At 51.9% G+C, this 15,544-nt stretch overlaps 1 long non-coding RNA gene across 2 annotated transcripts in view; it reads right to left on the bottom strand.

The window, feature by feature from the left end:
- Positions 1 to 4,196: 4,196 nt before the first annotated feature.
- Positions 4,197 to 15,544, bottom strand: part of LOC139228183 (uncharacterized) — a 28,923-nt gene continuing 17,575 nt past the window's right edge. For both annotated transcript variants that reach the window (XR_011587516.1, XR_011587515.1), the window contains exons 2-3: positions 9,341 to 9,396; positions 4,197 to 6,023 (exon numbers count right to left, since the gene is read on the bottom strand). This is a non-coding gene — a long non-coding RNA (uncharacterized lncRNA). The remainder of the gene's footprint in view (positions 6,024 to 9,340; positions 9,397 to 15,544) is intronic.

Genomic DNA, 15,544 nt, shown 5'->3' with positions numbered 1-15,544 from the left:
AAGCAACGCCTCGATTTCAAAATTCTTATCCTTGTTACAAACCCCTCCATGGCCCTCGCCCCTCCCTATCTCTGTAATCTCCTCCAGCCCCACAAACGCCCGAGATGTTTGCGCTCTTCTAATTCTGCTCTATTGAGTATCGCTGATTATAATCGCTCAACCATCGGTGGCCGTGCCATCTGTTGCCTGAGCCCCAAACTCTGGAACTCCCTCCCTAAACCTCTCTGCCTCTCTACCTCTCTTTCCTCCTTTAAGACATTCCCTAAAACCGACCTCTTTGACCAGTCACCTGCGCTAATTTCTCCTTATGCGGCTCACTGTCAAATATTTTGTCTCATAATACTCCTGTGAAGCACCTTGGGACGTTTCACGATGTTAAAGGTGCTATATAAATACAGGTTGTTGTTGTCATGCTGGTATACGAGGATCTCGATGTGATGTCAATGATTTGAGCCAGAGGTGTAAAAGCTGCAGGCGTGGCACTGAGAATAAAACCTGCGCCTTGCCCCACTGTGCTCCCGGGTGGGGAAGTGCCATGTCCCAGTGTTCCTGCTGGAACAGGCTGAGGTCTGGATTGGCTTAGGCTGTGATGCCCCGACTGTCGAGAAGCCTGCTGGCCCTGAAGGGGGGCCAATCTAAGTCTGCATTGCTGGCACAAATCCCTGCCAGCTGAGGGCACCAACTCACGCAGGCAAATGGGGGTCCGCAGCCAGGGTGAAGCAGGCAGGGGAGAGGGAGAGGCGAGGGGGGAGGGGGGGTTGAGGGGGGAGGGAGGGAGGGGCGAGAGACGAGGGGGGGCTGAGTGGGGAGGGAGGGCGAGGGGAGAGGGAGGTGTGAGGGGGGAGGGAGGGAGGGGAGACGGGGGAGGGGGGAACGACGAGGGAGGCTTAGGGGGGAGGGAGGGGCGACGGGGGTGGGAGGGGGGAGAGACAAGGGGGGCTGAGGGGGGAGGGAGGGGCGAGGGGGAGAGATGAGGGGCGAGGGGGAGAGATGAGGGGAAAGGGGAGCTGAGGGGAGAGGGAGGAGCGAGAGGGAAGGGGAGGCCGAGGGGGGAGGGGGTCTGAGGGGGGAGGGAGAGGCGAGGGAGGAGGGGAGGGAATGTGTGAGGGGGAGCGTGTACCGGGAGATTTCTGTACTGGGAGGGTGGGGTGGGGGTGGGTGGAGACCCATGGGCTGGGGTAACTGCGCCAGATACCCTGTCCTTAAGGCAGACACTCACTAGAAGCCTCTCCCCGAGGAAATTCCCAGCAGAAGAGCTTAATTTACCAGCAGTGGGACCCCACGGTGTGACTCTGTCAACCCCTTCCTCAACCGGACATCAAGACAGAGTTCAATGTGGAAAAGAAACTATTGCATTTGCAAAACACAGCATCGTGCAGAGAGGGGGCTTCTGCCCAACACATACATCATTTACAATTCTCATTCTTGTTTTCAAATCCCTCCATGGCCTCGCCCCTCCCTATCTCTCTAACCTTCTCTAGCCCTACAGCCCTCTGAGATATCTGCGCTCCTCCAATTCTGGCCCTTGTGTATTCCCGATGGTCATTTTCCCCCCATCGTTGGCCCTGCCTTCAGCTGCCTTGATCCAAAGCTCTGAAATTCCCTTCCTAAACCTCCTGCCTCTAGCTCCGACTTTAAGACGATCCTTCAAACCTACTTCTTTGAGGCGTGGTCACTTGGTGTAGCCTGTATGGCTCGATTTCAAACTTCATCTGATTGCACTCCCATGAAGCACCTTGGGACTTTTTACTAAGTTAAAGGTGCTATTTAAATGCAAGTTGCTGTTATGGCTACGGGGACAGAGTAGAGAAGCTGGCATTGTTTTCCTTCGACCAGAGGAGGTATTGGGAAAATTACATTCAGGTGTTCAAAATGATGAGGGGTTTTGATAGAGTAAATAAGGAGAAAGTGTTTCCAGTGACAGGAGGGTCAGTAACCAGATGGCGCAGAGTAACGTGATTGGCAAAAGATAATTTTTATTACGCAGCGAGCTATAATCTGGAACGCACTGCCTGAAAGGGCAGGGCAGTGAAAGCAGATTCTATAGTAACTTTCAAAAGGAAATCTTATAAATAATTCAAAAAGAAAAATTTGCAGGCCTATGTGCCGAGAGAGGGGAAGTGGGACTAATTGTACAGCTCTTTCAAAGAGGTGGCACGGTCACGATGGGCCAAATGGCCTCCTGTGCTGTCTAATTTTATGGTTCGATGATTCAACATGGAGCTTTGCTTAAAGCTGCCCATCCATTCCCTTTCCAGTGCGGAGAGACGGCAGCAGGAGTCGAAGGGAATCAGGATATGGGGATCAGGCGGGAAAGTGGAGTTGAGGTTGAAGATCAGCCATGATATTGAATGGCGGAGCAGGCTCGAGGGACCGAATGGCCGACTCCTGCGCCAATTTTTCATGTACATTACGTGGGGTCGACATTCAGGCCGCTTCCACCTTCAGGGCCGAGAGATCTGGCGGGGGGAGAAGGGGAAGAGATGGCAGCAGCACCCGCCCCATCGCCCCATCGCCCCCGCCCCATCGCTCCATCGCCCCCGCCCCATCGCTCCATCGCCCCTGCCCCATCGCCCCATCGCCCCCGCCCCATGCCTCCGCCCCATCGCCCCCGCCCCATCGCCACCGCCCCATCGCCCCCGCCCCCGCCCCTTGCCCCCGCCCACCGCCCCATCGCCCCAGGCCCATGTCCCCCGCCCCATGACCCCGCCCTGAGCCCCCCGCACTGTGCCCCCCGCCCCATCGCCCCAGGCCCGTGCCCCCCGCCCCGAGCCCCCCGCACCATGCCCCCCGCCCCATCGCCCCAGGCCCGTGCCTCCCGCCCCATGCCCCCCGCCCCGATCCCCCCGCACCGTGCCCCCCGCCCCATCGCCCCAGGCCCGTGCCCCCTGCCCCGAGCCGCCCGCACTGTGCCCCCCGCCCCATCGCCCCTGGCCCGTGCCCCCTGCCCCATTCCCCACGCCCTGAGCCCCCCGCACCGTGCCTGCCCATCGCGGCCCGCCCCATGCCTCTGTCCCATCACCCCCGCCCCATGCCCCCTGCTCCGTGCCCCCCGCCCCGTTTCTGCCCATCGTGTCCCCCTTGCGTGCTCCCCGCTCCGTGCTCCCCGTCCCGTGCCCCCCGCCCCTTTGCCCCGCCCCATGCCCCCTGCCCTGTGCCACCCACCCCATCGCCCTGCCCCGTGCTCCCCGCCCCATGGCCTGTGCCGCCCGCCCTATCACCCCCCCTTGTGCCCCCCACCCCATCGCCCATGCCCCCTGCACCGTGCCCCCGCCCCGTACCACCCGCCCTATGCCCCTTGCCCCATGCCTCCCGCCCCCCCGCCCCGTGCCCTCTGCCCCGTACCTCCCGCCTTATGCCCCCTGCCTCGTGCCCCCTGCCCTGTGCCCCCAGCCCCACGCCACCCGACCCTGCCCACCGCCCCTGCCCACCGCCCTGTGCCTGCCCATCACGGCCCGCCTCTTGTAGCCACATTCTCCACTTCGAGGCTGGAAGTGGGGTTTTCTTGTATGTTGACTGAAGGTTAGACACAACAGGAACAATTGAACAGACTGGGTCTTTTTTCTGTAGAGAAGAGAGGGCTGAGGTGCGTCATGATGGAGGTCTTTAAAGTTATGAAAGAGTTTGATAGTGAAGACGTTTCCACTTGTGGGGGAGACCGAAACTAGGGGCCATAAATACTACTAAATCTAATGGGGAATTCGGGAGAAATGCCTTTATCCAGAGAATGGTGAGAATGTGGAACTCGCTGCAACAGGGAGTGGTTGAGACAAATAGCAGAATGCCTTTAAAGGGAAGCCAGGTAAGTACATGAGGGGGATTCGAATCGAAGGATATGTTGATGGGGTGAGATGTAGAGGGGTGGGAGGAAGCTCGTGAGGCTATAAACACCGGCCCGGAGCAGTCGGGCCGAATGGCCTGTTTCTGTAGCGCACATTTGATGGAATGTTGTTTGTATGGTAGTGGTTCCTCCCGTTTCTAACACAAGGGGCTCTAACCTGCAGCTCACTGAGATCAGCTAACTCACTTCATTTCCCCCATAATCTGGGAAACCTCAAACAAAGCGTAAAGAAAGACTTTTGTGACCCCGGGATGCCCCAATGTGCTTTACAGCAAATAAAGTACTGTTGTAATGTAGCAAACGCAGCAACCAACTTGCACACATAAAGCTCCCAAAAACAACAATGAGATAAATGACCAGATAAGCTGTTTTAATTATGTTGATTGCAGAATAAATATTGGCACCAGGACATCGGGGAGAACTCCCCTGCTCTTCTTCGAATTAGTGCCACGGGATCTTTTACGTCCACCCGAGAGGGCAGACGGTGCCTCGGTTTATCGTCTCATCCGAAAGGCAGCACCTCCGATACAGTGCGGCACTCCCTCAGTACTGCCCCTCCGATAGTGCAGCACTCCCTCAGTACTGACCCTCCGACAGTGCAGCACTCCCTCAGTACAGCCCCTCCGATAGTGCAGCACTCCCTCAGTACTGCCCCTCGACAGTGCTGCGCTCCCTCAGTACTGCCCCTCCGACAGTGCGTCACTCCCTCAGTACTGCCCCTCCGACAGTGCGGCGCTCCCTCAGTACTGCCCCTCCGACAGTGCGGCGCTCCCTCAGTACTGCCCCTCCGACAGTGCGTCACTCCCTCAGTACTGCCCCTCCGACAGTGCGGCGCTCCCTCAGTACTGCCCCTCTGATAGTGCAGCACTCCCTTAGTACTGCCCCTCCGACAGTGCGTCACTCCCTCAGTACTGCCCCACCGACAGTGCGGCGCTCCCTCAGTACTGCCTCTCCGACAGTGCGTCACTCCCTCAGTACTGCCCCTCCAACAGTGCGGCGCTCCCTCAGTACTGCCCCTCTGACAATGCGTCACTCCCTCAGTACTGCCCCTCCGATAGTGCGACGCTCCCTCAGTGCTGCCCCTCCGACAGTGCGGCACTCCCTCAGTACTGCCCCTCCGACAGTGCGACACTCCCTCAGTACTGCCCCTCTGACAGTGCGGCATGCCCTCAGCACTGCCCCTCCAACACTGCAACGCTCCCTCAGTACTGCCCCTCCGACAGTGCAATGCTCTCTCAGTACTGCCCTTCCAACACTGCAATGCTCCCTCAGTAGTGCCCCTCCGACAGTGCGGCGCTCCCTCAGTACTGCCCCTCCAACACTACGGCACCCCCTCAGTACTGCTCCTCCGACAGTGCGACGCTCCCTCAGTACTGCCCCTCCAACACTGCGGCACTCCCTCAGTACTGCCCTTCCGACATTGCAGCAGTCCTCAGTACTGCCCCTCCGACAGTGTGGCGCTCCCTCAGTACTGTACTGGGAGTGTCAGTCGAGATTTGTTTTATGTGCAAAGTACCACCCCACCCCATCGACTACCTTGCCAGCTCCCGCAGACAGCACAAAGGTGGGATATAACCACCGCAAACATCAGGCAGCAAACAGGGATATGTCTCCATTGAAAGATCCTGAGCCAGTCTTCAGCTGATGGCTCAGCACCTCCCCCTGTGAACACCCTCAACAACAAGGACATCAGATCATCAACAGCAACAAAAAGTTTTCAATGAACCAACAGCAAGGCAGACAGCAGCAACTCGAAGGCGGGCTTTTGGAATTGGGGTCTTGCTGATGGGTCGGTCAACCTTTGACCCTCGACGTGGCACCGGACTGCTTTAACATCCAATCACAGTGCTACAGAAGGACCAGCCGCCCTTCTCCAGCTTGCACCAGTAGCCGTAGATCAAGCCGTCGATGCAGTCGTTGGAGCAGTAGCTGCCCTTGTAGTCCACCTGCGAGATGGGCGAGCAGTAGTCCCAGGTCGAAAGGTCCCCTCCCCGTTTGTAACACCAGTAGAACTCCAGCTCCTGTTTGATGCATGAGGTGGTGCAGACACCCCCTGAGTACGTGTATGTTACAGCGTCGCTCACTCCGGAGCGGTCAATGGTCAACCAAACCGTTAACAGGAACGGGAGCGCCCATGGAGCCATCTTGTATGTGCTGGCACTGTCTTCGTGTCAGTAATTACCTGCGGGGGGGAATATCCTGTGAGAGGTGTGGGGTCCATATTTCATAGAATCACAGAATCACGCAGCGCAGGAGGCCATTCGGTCCATCGTGCTGTGCCGGCTCTTTTAAAGAGCGATCCAATTAGTCCCACTCCCCTGCCCCTTTCCCATACCTCTGCAAATATTTCCTTTCCAAGTATGTATCCAATTCCGGTTTGACAGTCACTATTGAATCTGCTCCCACCGTCCTTTCAGGCAGCGTGTTCCCGATCACAACTCGCTGCGTAAAAACATTCTCCTCATCTCCACCTCTGGTTCTTTTGCCAATTGCCTTAAATCTGTGTCCCCTGGTTACTGAGCCTCCCACCATTGGAAACACTTGCTCCTTATTTACTCGATCAAAACCCCCATCATTTTGAACACCTCTATTAAATCTCCCCTTCACTTTCTCTGCTCTAAGGAGAACAACCCCAGCTTCTCTAGGCTCTTCTCATAGCTGAAGTCCATCATCCCCAGCACCGTTCCAGTAAACTTCCCTGTCCAGGGCCTTGACATCCTTCCTAAAGTGCGGTGCCCTCAATTGGACACAATACTCCAGCTGGGGTCCAACCAGTGATTTGTAAAGGTTTACCACAACTTACATAGCAACACAGGAACAGGAGGAGGCCATTCAGCCCCTCGAGCCTGTTCCGCCATTCAGTGAGATCATGGCCGGTCTGCGACTTAACTCCGAATACCCGCATTTGCCCCCTATCCCTTACTTACTACCTTTGGTTAACAGAAAGCTATCAATCTCAAATTTAAAATTAACAATTGACCCAGCATCAGTTGCCGTTTGCAGAAGAAAGTTCCAATCTTCTACCACCCTGTGTGTGTAGAAGTGTTTCCTAATTTCACTCCTGAAAGGTCTGGCTCTAATTTTTATTCTATGCCCCCGAATCCCCAACCAGCGGACATAGTTTCTCTCTACCTACCCTATCTGTTCCGCTTAATATCCTGAAAACTTTGATTAGATCACCCCTTAACCTTCTAAATTCTAGGAAATACAATTCCAATTTATGTAATCTCTCCTCATAACTTAACCCTTGAAGTCCGTGTAACATTCTGGTGAATATAGCTGCAGCATAACTTCTACCCCCCTGTATTCTGGTCCTCTAGATATAAAGGCCAGCATTCCATTAGCCTTTTTGATCATTTTATGAACCTGTTCATGACATTTTAATGATCTATGTACCTGAGCCCTCAAGTCTCTTTGTTCACCCACTGTTTTCACCATTTACTAACTACCCTGTTCTATCCTTTTTAGGTCCAAAATGGATGACCTCACATTTGCCTACATTGAAATCCATGTGCAACAGTTTTGCCCTTTCACTTAATCTGTCGATATCCCTCTGTAATTTACGCTTTCATCTCGACTGCCTACAATGTCGCCTGTCTTCTTGTCATCGGCAAATTTGGATATATGACTTTTTATGCCATCATCTAAGTCATTAATAAATATTGTGTATAGTTGAGGCCCCAGCACAGATCCCTGAGGGACACCACGAGTCACACCCTGTAAATTTGAGTATCTGCCCTTTATCCCTCCTGCCCATCTCCTGTTGCTCAGCTAATTTCCCAGGTCAATAACTTGCCCTCAGTTCCATGGGTTTCTATCTCAGATAACAGACATTTATGAGGGACTTTATCAAATGTCTTCTTAAAATCCCTATAAATAACATCCACAGACATTCCTCTGTCCACTACTTTAGTCACTTCTTCAAAAAATGCACTCAGTTTCCTTGCCATTGTACACTATAGGGCTGGATTTTCGGCTCTTTAGTGCCTCGGTTAGCGCCCCGGCATTATGTCTCTGGGCATAATGCCGGGCGTCCACGATTTACTGCCGGCCAGTAGATTCCGCAAATGGTTAGCACCGGCACAATAACTTACCGCCCCGCCCTCGACTTTCACTGAGATTGTGACGTCAATCGTCGTGCAACGCTCCGGATGCAAAATTGGGCCCGAATGCCTCATTCAATACCCGCCCCAGGAAAGGTCTGACAAACCAGGCGGTCCCAGGGTGCAGCAGGCGGTATTGGCAGTGTATTTAAATGGCGGGAAGAGGATCCGATATGGCAGCTCACACTGACTGCAACGGTTGGGCACAGCACGCTGCATCAAGCTCCGACTCGCAAACAGCACTTTTATCTCCCATTACAGAGTCCTTACATCGTCAGTGAGAGAATTTAATGGGGGCATTACTAGTTCACCAGCGTATCATGCTGCTGCTATTGCCAGGTGGTGTCAAGCTAGAAGAAGAGCTCTTGGCCATGTCGGCCCACAGATGAGGAGAGGCCAAAGACATTTGGGGAGGAGGGCTTACCCCCCACAGGCTTACAGGCACCAACGTTCAGACCTCCAGCTCTCTGAGGTGCAGTGTGTGAGAAAGCTGCGCTTCCGAAAGGAAGTGCTGACAGAGATATGCCGTCTCCGACAGGCAGACTGATGCCTGCACCGCTCTGGAGGCAGCCTTCAATACTCCCCTCACCAGTTTCCCAATTCATTGTGGTGTGCTGCATGTTGCACAGCTTGGCCACCATGATGGGCCAGGCATTGCCCCTGGGGATTGCAGGCACACCTCAGGAGGAGGAGGACGATGAAGAGGAGCCTGGCGAGGCCACCATTGGATAGCCCCCCCATCCACGGGGGAGGCAGCGTGGAGATGCTGCTGGACGAACACTCGCACATCGCCAGCTCGTAATGGACCGGCTCCTAAATGGAGAAACTGAGGGATGGAGCGAATCCTGGACACACTGTGTGCCCCATAAAGGCACATCGTCGGTGAGCGTGGGAATGATGCACAACGCACCAACGGCAAAGGATCAATCATATATTTCACTGCAACAAAGTCACAGAAACTCGCCCACCAAAATAAAACCATTCAATGTACCACGTGATGTTTCAGCGCCCTGAACAATAGTGAAACTTCTTTACTGTGGCGAATCTCGGCTCGGGTGCACAAAGTCCGTTGTGCAACACCTAAGTTGATGCCATCGCTCCTGCAGCTTGCATTTTTGCCGAAACTTGCAGTCAAGGGCACAAACTATTTTCAGGCTCTATCTTTAATACCCCGCCACGATTATCGCTCCGAAATCGCAAAAACCCCAAATCCAGCCCTGTGCCCCTATTTATAAAGCCAAGGATACCGTACACCTTTTTAACTTGTCCTGCAACCTTAAAGATTTGTGCATGCACACCCCCTGGTTTCTCTAATCCTGAAGATCCTGCCCTGCATCAGTGAAATAAATACACTTCTTGCTGAATAACAACACATTTAAGGTATGAAATACTTCACCTGTTTTAAGTCACACTGTGCCTCAGGTAGGTCTTTGCCAGACGTGTGTTTGGAATCTGCACAACATAAAATACACCCGGTTAAACACGCCTCACCTCTGGTTTGAATTCAGCCCAAAAGGATCCCAGCAACACCAGGCCGTTAACGGTCCCAGATGAATCATTCAGGCCTGCACCACGCAAACCCCCATCACCGTGGAAATGTCGGGCAACATTCAGATCAAGAATCTCAGCCTCCCGTATGCACTGCAGTCACTCCAGCCACTCCTCATGCTCAGAAATCCCCAGCTCGAGCAACTGGAGGCATTCCAGCACACATGGTTATCCAGGAGACATGAAGCATCCTGGAGTTCCCACATGGCACAGGCTACGGGTCTCTGCTGCCCCATCATTCTGCTTTAAGAAAATATCTTTAGATCTAATTAATTACTCTGATTGTTTCTATATTTATTGTTGCCCCTTGGTTTAAAGCACTTAGTACCTCCTTCCCCCTCTGCACCAAGTTCCCATTCTCACCAAGTTCCTGCGTTCGCTCTGTTTACAAGCCACTGTGTTTAGTAGATTCTCCCAGCTCTCTGTACACAGCCCAGCTCTGTGTTTAATAAACATCCCTTAAATGTCATCTTCCCTTAGGCGGTTCCTCGGATCAAGGATGACTTGCTTCCACGCCAAAAAGCGATGAGTTCAATGAGTTCACAGGTGTTTCAATGAAGGACCTAATATTCCAGGTCCCAAACTGCATCTTGAAGGGTGGAAGATGCCTGTGCGTAGATTTTTATAATGTCTGGTGACTGTTGCACACCAGCCACCACATGAGCTTGACGGAGTCTTGGTCCAGTGGCAAGGATTAACCAAGACATACTGTATACGTTTAGGAACACCCAGTTACATATGGTCAGTCAACAGTCAGCCACAACAATTAACACCTCGACAGCTACCTGTTTACTGATTAACTACTCACTGCCACTAACTTGCAGTTTAAAAAAAAACTTTTAATGTAAGAAAATTCTGTTAAAATCAGGGACAAAATGAACAGTCACTAGACAAGTGGGGATTAACTAAGGAAAACCAGCACGGATTTGTTAAAGGCAAATTGCGTTTAATTAACTTGATTGAGTTTTTGATGAGGTAACAGAGAGGGTTGATGAGGGCAATGCAGTTGATGTGGTGTACATGGATTTCCAAAAGGCATTTGATAAAGTGCCACACAATAGGCTTGCAGCAAAGTTGGAGCCCGTGGAATAAAAGGGACAATGGCAGCATGGATACGGAATTGGCTCAGTGACAGGAAACAGAGAGTAGTGGTGAACGGTTGTTGTTCGGACTGGAGGAAGGTATACAGTGGTGTTCCCCAGGGCTCGGTATTGGGACCACTGCTTTTCTTGATATATATTAATGACTTGGACTTGGGTGTTCAGGGCACAATTTCAAAATTTGCAGATGACACAAAACTTGGAAGTATAGTGAACAGTGAGGAGGATAGTGATAGACTTCAGGAAAACATAGACAGGCTGGTGGGATGGGCGGACATGGGGCAGATTAAATTTAATGCAGAAAAGTACGAAGTGATACATTTTGACTGGAACAACGAGGAGAGGAAATATAAACTCAAGGGTACAATTCTAAAGGGGGTACAGGAACAGAGAGACCTGGGGGTATATGTGCACAGATCATTGAAGGTGGCAGGGCAGATTGAGAAAGCGTTAAAAAAGCTTACGGGATCCTGGGCTTCATAAATAGAGGTATAGAGTACAAAAGCAAGGAAGTTATGATGAACCTGTATAAAACACTGGTTTGGCCACAACTGGAGTATTGTGTCCAATTCTGGGCACCACACTTTAGGAAGGATGTGAAGGCCTTAGAGAGGGTGCAGAAAAAATTGACGAGAATGGTTCCAGGGATGAGGGACTTCAGTTACGTGGATAGACTGAAGAAGCTGGGGTTGTTCTCCTTGGAGCAGAGAAGGTTGAGAGGAGATTTGATCGAGGTGTTCAAAATCATGAGGGGTCTGGGCAGAGTAGATAGAGAGAGACTGTTCCCATTGGTGGAAGGGTCAGGAACCAGAGGGCACAGATTTAAGGCGATTGGCAGAAAGTACAAAGGCGACATGCGCAGCGAGTGGTTAGGATCTGGAATGCACGGCCTGAGAGGGCGGTGGAGGCAGATTCAATCGTGGCTTTCAAAAGGGAATTGGATAAGTAATTGAAAGAAAAACATTTACACGACTATGGGGAAAGGGCGGGTGCAAGAGCAAGATTGATTACCAAAGATGTTATCTGCTTATTATGTAGGCCCTGAGCTGGCTAAACAGAAGGTATGTTTAAAACTGCACTTACGCATAAAGCCACAAGATGACCACTCGTTGAAGGTATGCTTAATACTGCACGTACACAAGATGACCACTTGTTGACCTTGGGCTCAAGGCAGCAATATAACAATATAAGGCGAGTGACACTGGAAGAAGGGAACAAATGGGTATTTGATCTTGGGTTCGTACAACCAATCACGTCACTGTTAAGGTCTGTCCACGAGGGCACCCATGTGCTAAACCCTGTATAATTAAGGTGCAATTTGAACAGCTCATTGGAGACCCTCTCTCAGGGGCTGTGAAGTGAGATGCTCCCCCTTCACATGTGGGAATTAAAGTCATTGAAACTTATCCAAGGTGTCCGTCTGTTGAATTCGGGATTGTTAAGAGAGGAGAAGGACGATTCTCCCCATCAACTGGTGTAGTCGGCAGGATACAGACTCACTGACCCGAAAATGATGTGGCAGCTTTTGGGGTGAGTATGTTTTAAATACCACCTACAAGTTAGAGCTGTTACACTGTTTACGGGAAAGGAGGAAATCTGTAGAAAGAACAAATAAACGAGCCACGGAGAGGACGGAGACCAAGGAATAAGGACGACTTGGGGTATGAGTAGGCTCTAACGCAGTCAACCGGGGCACGGTATTAACGAACAAGTTTCGGTCAGGAGACGCGATGGAGGTACAAGAGTAACCCACTCAGGGAAAGATAGCCCCTTAGCGATCTTAGAAATGGCCGGCAAATATGACTGGGGAGCCGAAGGATCTATACGGAAAATGCTAGCAGATAAAAACATAAAACTAATTGAGGGAATGAAGGAAAAGGGATGGCAATCAGTCGGCCCACCGGAGAGGCAGGCAAAGAAATAAAGGGGACCGGGCTCATATGGTAGTATTAGCCTGCTATCGGGAACAAAATAGAGATGGAAAGAAAGGATCAGATAATACAGGAATTAAAAGCTAAAATAAAAAAGATAGAAGAGGTGGAAGTAAGCAGTAGGAATGGTCCAACATGTGCAGCAGTAACTGGGCAACCTACAGTGCCACCTACGCCACTGCCTGCACTGGTACCAATATATCCCCCACTGGAACTTTCAAGTGAAGAAATTGAGAATAGTGGGAGACCAGAGTGGGATGAGTTGGCTGATGAGGCTCGCAAATATAATCCACTTATGACGATTGGGGAAGAGAAGGTGGGCCTCCCCCATACCAGAAGGTAGGCGGCCCCGATCAAGGTAGAATCTGTACCTGGCACCCCAACTGTCCCAGCGGTACCAGCTGCTGGAGGCAACCCGGGCGCACTCTCAATACCCGCCGTGGCGCCTTGGATAAAAACCACCTATGTGTCACTGACACTCGGGGACACATTGAAGTTATTACAAATGGTACCCAAGTTAGAGAGGAGACGAAGTACTGAAGAGTTTTGACAGAAAATACGGGAAATAAGAATATGCTACAGCCTTCACAACTGAGATGTGGAAGCGTTAGTAAGAGCAAAAATGACTGAAGAAATGTGGCAACAGTTGGAACAAGGATACAGGGACGATACTTGGTGTGCGATGATAGCCCTCACCATTGTGCAATCGGAGGCAGAATATCAGCCGTTTAAAGCAGACCTAACCCGGGTAGCAGGAGCAATACCCATAAACTGGGGAATAATCATGGGGGTCACTCATAATAAGGGGGAATTCGCACATGACTACGCAGAGAGGAAATGGTTGAGCTTCCAAGCGTATTCGGGAATACTGAACCCCACCAGGGATAATCAAGCATTCCTAAAAATATACAAAGACCGGTTGAGTACTGCACACCAAGACATATTAAAAACAGGGCTAGTCACAATGCAAAACGATGTCGACTTGTCCAGATGGGTGTCTGAGCTGGATGTTACTCAGAAAAGGAAAGTAGCCACGGTAGAAGCGCACACGGCCGCAGTGGCAGCAGCTGCGGAAGGAAGGAGTGAGGAAGGAAAACTACGCACAGCCCCCTTGACTTGTTTTAATTGTGGAAAAGGCCACTTTAGTAGAGAGTGTCAGCAGAAAAAAGGGGCTCAAGGGAGGGGTGGACAATCAAGGCCGGAGTGCCAGAACTGTGACAAACTAGGCCATACAGCGAGGAAATGCTGGGCTAAGAGGGGGAGGGGCAGAAGGACAGGGACTCGGACAAATTAGAGCAGTCCCAGGAGGAGAACCAACCCCTGACCAGAGGAGAAGTGGTAGCGCTCCTTAGAGAAGCTCTGTGTCCTCCGCGGCCATCCCCCCGGCAAGAGACAGCAGCTGCACATCCTATAATGATGAGGGTCCTACTCAATGGGATACCTGTCAACATGGAGCTGGATATGGGAGCGAGTCAATCTCGCATGGGCGCTCAACAATTTGAACAACTGTGGCCACATAAAAGAGACAGACCAAAACTCACAAGGGTCGACACCAAACCTATACCAAAGAAACCGTACCAGTCCTCGGCAGTGCCATGCTCTCTGTCACACACAAAGGGACAGTGAACCCACTTCCCCTGTGGATTGTCCCCGGAGACCCCCCAGCACTGCTGGGGAGAAGCTGGCTGGCAAAACTAAACTGGAAATGGGATGATGTCCATGCCATGTCATTAGAGGAACGGACCTCCTGCTCAACAGTTCTAAAGCGATTTGAACATCTCTTTCAGCCAGGTGTGGGCACTTTCAAATGGGCCAAAGTCAAAATCTACATCACACAGGATGCTAGACCGGTCCATCACAAGGCCAGAGCTGTACCCTATGTGATGAGGGAAAAGATTGAATACGAACTAGACAGGCATCTGCGGGAAGGCTTAATATCACCTGTGGAATTTAGCAACTGGGCAAGTCCCATCGTCCCAGTCATGAAGCCTGATGGATCCGTACGAATCTGTGGGGACTACAAATCTACCATGAACAGAGTCTCCCTACAGGACCAGTACCCGCTGCCCAGAGCGGAGGACTTATTTGCCACATTGGCTGGAGGTAAACTTTTCTCAAAACTAGACCTCACATCTGCGTATATGACGCAAGAATTGACCGAGGAATCCAAGCTACTCACCACCATCAACACACATCGAGGCCTTTTCATGTACAATCGATGCCCATTCGGCATCAGGTCGGCAGCTGTTATATTCCAGCACAACATGGAGAGTCTGCTCAAGTCCATCCGGGGACGGTTGTATTTCAAGACCTTATCACGGGCAGGGTCACCGACTCCCATCTCCGTAATTTGGAGGAAGTACTAAAGCGGTTGGATCGGGTAGGCCTACGAGTTAAGAAATCCAAGTGCCTTTTTCTTGCACCTGAGGTTGAATTTTTGGGCAGAAGGATTGCCGCTGATGGAATCCGCCCAACAGAGTCCAAAACAGAAACAATTCGCCTGGCACCCAGGCCCTGGAATATCTCAGAACTGTGCGCCTTTCTCGGGCTACTCAATTACTTTGGGAGCTTTATGCAGAACTTAAGCACGCTGCTGGAGCCTCTCCACGTGCTACTCAGGAAGGGGTGCGATTGGTTTTGGGGGGACGCCCAGGAACGCGCCTTCAATAAGGCACGCAACCTTCTGCGTTCCAACAGTGTTTTGACTTTCTTTGATCCAGGTAAAAAGCTAGTTCTCACATGTGATGCGTCAGCATATGGGGTCGGGTGCGTTTTACAACATGTCAATAGTGCGGGCAAATAGCTTATGCCTCCAGGTCACTTTCGCGGGCGGAGCGCGGGTATGGAATGGTAGAGAAGGAGGCGCTCGCGTGCGTGTACGGTGTCAAAAAGATGCACCAATACCTTTTCGGGGCCAAGTTCGCGTTAGAAACCAACCACAAGCCCCTCATGTCCCTCCTATCTGAGAGCAAGGCAATAAACGGCAACGCCTCGGCGCAAATTCAACTGTGGGCACTCATG

This window comes from Pristiophorus japonicus, chromosome 17, assembly GCF_044704955.1.
Source record: "Pristiophorus japonicus isolate sPriJap1 chromosome 17, sPriJap1.hap1, whole genome shotgun sequence".
Taxonomy (NCBI): domain Eukaryota; kingdom Metazoa; phylum Chordata; class Chondrichthyes; family Pristiophoridae; genus Pristiophorus; species Pristiophorus japonicus.
Note: the sequence above shows the minus strand (reverse complement) of the source record. Positions and strands in the feature narration are given on the sequence as shown.